Genomic DNA, 4,846 nt, shown 5'->3' on the forward strand with positions numbered 1-4,846 from the left:
ACAGTGAAAACAAATGGCTCAAAGTCAAATTGTGGGCTCCAGCTGGCAGACTAGGTTCTGCTGAGATAGCTTTCCAGACTGCTCTTTCTCTGTGTTCTGCTCTGCTTTAGACAGATTTTTCTTGCTATTCTTAGCATTCTCTGGTTGAGACAGCTTTCTCTGCTAGTAAAAATTCTAAAAGCTATCTGGATAGCTCATGGGTTTTCTGATCAAAGTCAGAAAAGCTGCTGTAAAAAGTTATTAGATCTTCCGAAAAAGTCAGAAATCTTGTTAGGAAAAATCTTGAAGAGCTGTTTGTGCTCTCCAGAGATCTCCAGGCAGCTCAGCTCTCAGCAAAGAAAATCCTAAAGAAGAAATGCTATTGCTTTCTGCTAGCTCATCTCATGTAGACCAAAGTCCAGTGTTTTTGCATATCAATTCAGTTATTTATTCCAGGTTCCCTTTTGATTATCCTATAAATCAGCATCCTGTAATCCCAGTCCCTTAATTCTTAGGAGACAGCAAGCACACATTTTCTTTTAACATTGCAAAAGAATTCAGAGATCTGCCTGACTCTGTTAAGCACAGATGCTAGGCTGGCTGGGTGGGACGCTGGCCTGAAAGTATCATTTCTACCACACCTGGGCCTGACCTTGCTCTGTCACAGGGTGATCCTGAACTAAGGAATTTGTCTGCCTTTGTAAGCATAAACCAAAAAAATTTAGCTGGGTTTCCTGCAATCTCCTACAATCACCACTCCCTAAATTTCTATATTCCCTTCTTTAGTATCTTTCTGAAAGTCAGTTCATAGTGTAGCTGCATCTGTTCCTTTAGATTTGTGAAGCCCCTCATATAATTCATATTGCATCCTTACATTTTGCATAGTTGAGAAATTATATACTTTTGAATTCATGTTTTTAGAGTTCTTTTCCATAGTCTTGAGGGCTGTACTGAAGGTCTCAGTGTTTACCATTTTGCTAAGACATTAGCCACACCTTTGCCTCTTGAACTCCATGTTATCTGATTACCATGGAGTCATTAACAGGGAGGATGTTCCTTAAAGGAGGAATGTAAAATATCTACATTATACAAACAAATTTTATGCCCATAGCAGCCATTGATCATCTTGAAGGCCTATGTATGCTGGCCCTGTCCCAGGGCAGGAATCATATCAATATGTTCCTACCAAGACCATGCTGGATTCGTCAAGGTCTGGACACATAGACTTCTTTTGTTTGTTCTAAGTCTAATATGGAGCAGATTGGGGCAGAAGAGATGATAGGTTGAACCAAGAGGTTGGAAATGGCTTGAGTAAAATGAAGTTAGGTGGACAGATGACTGGTGTACAGGATGTGCCTCCTAGTCCAAGTCTGGAGTGCTGGGTTAGATCTGGATGGGTGGAAGGGTTTTCTGTAGCTTGAGAAGGGCTTGGACATTGGGAAAATAGGTAAAGCAGATCCTGGCACAAGTCTAGAGATCAGTTGTGGCACGGATAGTGTAGGACAAACTAGACCAGAGCACTGGATGTGGAGTCTACATGCAGGTTGGGGAGAAGGCATAGACAGAAAGGTCAGGGAGACTCGTTGGTCTAGACCCTGGAGAAGGAAATGGGAGTTCTGGTTGTGTGGACAGGTTGGATGTAGTGCAGAAGGGACATGGGGGTGCTTCAGGGCCTTTGTTGGCTTCTGGTTTACTTATTATTTCCTCCTGTAGAGGAAGTTAGCATTCCCCTCACCAAAGTTGCCCTTCAAGCCTAACACCACACAGGCAGTATTCTGCCTGTCTGTAAGTAGCCACAGATAGCTCCTGAGAGCCATCTTATTGTACCACTGACCCAGAATGAATAGTTAGAGACAAGGTTGCCAGGAAGTTCAAATCCAGAGATTTCCCAGGTGGTAGATAAGGAACTACAGACTATTCTGTAATCTCTGGGTCCACACCAAGTCTTTGATGACTAGCCACCCTGAAGGCCACCTTCAGTCCTGCCTGCACATTGGGCTACCATCCATGTGGAGGGCTCTTCAGCCACCTTGCTTCTGAACTCTCTTCTGAAGCTTTGTTAAATCTGCACACTTCTCTTATTCCTGCCTGGGCATCTCTGTTCAGAACCTCTGGTTGCTGGGAAACTTGACCTTCCAAGCTGAGAAAGCTGCTTGTCCCTTTCTTGTCCCTGGTTGATGCTCTCCAGTCCTTCTACCTACCCTGGGTGTTGAATTGCCCTCATTTCACTTCCTACTGAAACTCCAGACCTCATCCCAAGAGGTGGAGGTGTTATATCTCAGGAGCTTCCTGTTGCCTGGCTCCACCTCAGGCATCTCCTTGAAGCCTACAACCTTTTGTAGAAAATAACAGGCTTTTCCAAGCACCACACTGTGGACATTATAATTACTGGCTTTTTTGGTCTGTCTCCCTTACTGCTTATTAATCTGCTAACTCATCACTAGATAAGTTTTACATACAGGAGATAGATAAACATTGGCTGAATACAACTAAGGCTGTGTTGGTGGAATGTATGTTTAGAAGGTTATTTTCTATAATTAAAAAGTTGTGCAACACAGGACACAGCAGGGAAGAAGACAAGAGATTAGATTGTGAGGAAGATCCCTGTTAGTGTGTAGGAAGAAGGCAACATCAGGATTATCAAAGTGCATATACTGCCACCTTAAGGTCTGTCTAGGTCATGACAGCCTCGGCAGTCTTTGACTCTTTTTTTTTAAATTTTAAGTTTTTACTATTTTTTTATTTTTTATTTTTTTTAAATTTTTATTGAATGTTTTATTTACATTTCCTATGTTGTCCCCTTACCCCATCACCCACCCACCCAGGGACCCCCAATCCTCTCACCCCTCCTCCTTCTTCTCTGTGGATGTAACCTCTATCTACCCCCCCACTCCCACCTCCCCACCCTCAAAATTCCCACCCCCTGGGGCATCCAGCCTTCATGCAGTCAAGGTTCTCTTCTTCCACCTATGCCCAGCAGGGCCCTCCACTTTTACATATTCAGCTGAAGTGCTGGATCCCTCCCTAAGTGCTCCCAGGCTGGTGGTTTAGACCCTGGGAGCTGTGGTTTGTTGGTATTGTTGCTCTCCTCATGGTGCCGCAAATCCTTTCAGCTCTCCTTCAGTCTTCACTCTAACTCCTCTATTGAGAACCCCATGATCAGTTCAATGGCTAGTTGTGAGCATCTGCCTCTGAGTATGTCAGACTCTTGAAGATTTTCAGCTTTAATTTACTGTATTTTTCTTGTATAAATTCCCTTATGTGGTAGCAACAGTTGGAACCTGATAAGGAGACTTGGTGAACACAGTCTCTTTTCAGAGGTTGTGGGGGGGGGGAGGGAAGAGGGTCAAGTAGCTGTAGGTCTTGGAAGATGGCACTGAAGATGGCTTTGGCAAAGTTGCCCAGGGTGGCAGTTAAGCCCCTGGATGATGTGGAACAGTCATAAATACCGGTGTTCAGCAGCAGCTTCTTGGGCACAGGAGCAGAGGCAATGCCAGTGCCTCTAAGGGCAAGGATGAGACGCACCATCACAGGCCACAGGTACCTGTCACCTCGCATGGGACATTGTGGGGCTTGCCAACCTCATTCCCTCAGTAACTTCTCTGCCAAGGGATGATGGAAAGCTTGGGCAAGATGATGGCCTCTCTGATGGCAGTGGCTACTTCCTTGGAGGATTTAACACCAAGACCAACATGACCATTGTAGTCTCCAGTTGCAGCCAGAGCCATGAATCTGGTTGGTTGGTCAGCCTGAGTCAGCTTCCACACCAACGTGATCTTTAGAACTTCAACCTTTAGGGATGTGCCCAGGAAACAGTCAATAATCTCAGATTTCCTGGTGTCAGGAAGAACAGGTGGATCACCTCCCAGGGTCTTGATCTTCATGTCCTTGACCAGGCAGCTCAGTTCGTGATGGGAATCCACTCCTTGTCTTTGGTTTTACCTCCATGAGCCCTGTGTCCTCAAGCATGAGCATGGGCCCCCAAACTGCTGCTAACTCATCTGTGGAAGCTGCATGGTTTCCTATTGGCCTTGGCTGTTTTCCCAAAGAAGTGACTGCTACAGGCCCTGCATTGTGTCTGAGCAGCACAATAGAGCTGGTTCTGGTGGCAGGAATCTGGGTGAGCTGGCCCTGAGGGTGTGACAAAGGACAGTTGGCCCCTGCCACTCATCTGCAGTGAGGTGGTGCAGGCATGGGGGTGATGCCACCCCTTGCCACCTACAGTAGTTTGGAGAGCTGGAGCCAGGGTCATAAGAACTGGAGAGCTGGTCTGGCCTCTCACTAGCTACAGCACTTGGGAGCTTCAATTCACTTGGGCAGCACAGTGCAGGGTATATGAGACAGCTGGCCCTGCTTCTCATCTGTTGTGAGGTGGTATGGGTGCGGGAAGATGCCCTCCCTCTCCTTTACCACCTGAGGCAGTTGGGTAAGCCAGCCTGGAAGGATGTGAGAACTGGAGAGCTAGCCCAGCCTCTCAATGGCTGAAGCACTTGGAGAGTGAGCCCCGCACCTCGACCGGGCAGCACAGTAGAGCTGGCTCTGGTGGTGTGGGTGCAGGTGAGCCTGCCCCAAGGGTGTGAGAGGGGGAGAGCTGACCCTGCTCCTTGCAGGCTGCAACATTGGGTGAGTTAGCTGGAGCAGTGCTGGAGAGCTCGCCCTGGCGGTGCAAGTGTGGGAGTGCAGGCAGGCTGACAAACTCAGCCAGGTCCAGGTCCAGGTCCAGGTCCAGGTCCAGGTCCAGGTCCCGGTCCCGGTCCCGGTCCCGGTCCAGGTCCAGGTCCAGGTCCAGGTCCAGGTCCAGGTCCAGGTCCAGGTCCAGGTCCAGGGTCAGGTCCAGGGCCAGGTCCAGGGCCAGGGCCAGGGCCAG

At 47.9% G+C, this 4,846-nt stretch overlaps 1 pseudogene; it reads right to left on the reverse strand.

Moving 5' to 3' along the window:
• Positions 1–3,236: 3,236 nt before the first annotated feature.
• Positions 3,237–4,599, reverse strand: LOC114609112 (annotated as a pseudogene).
• Positions 4,600–4,846: the final 247 nt, after the last annotated feature.

This window comes from Grammomys surdaster, unplaced genomic scaffold (assembly GCF_004785775.1).
Source record: "Grammomys surdaster isolate TR1022 unplaced genomic scaffold, NIH_TR_1.0 125946, whole genome shotgun sequence".
Lineage (NCBI taxonomy): Eukaryota > Metazoa > Chordata > Mammalia > Rodentia > Muridae > Grammomys > Grammomys surdaster.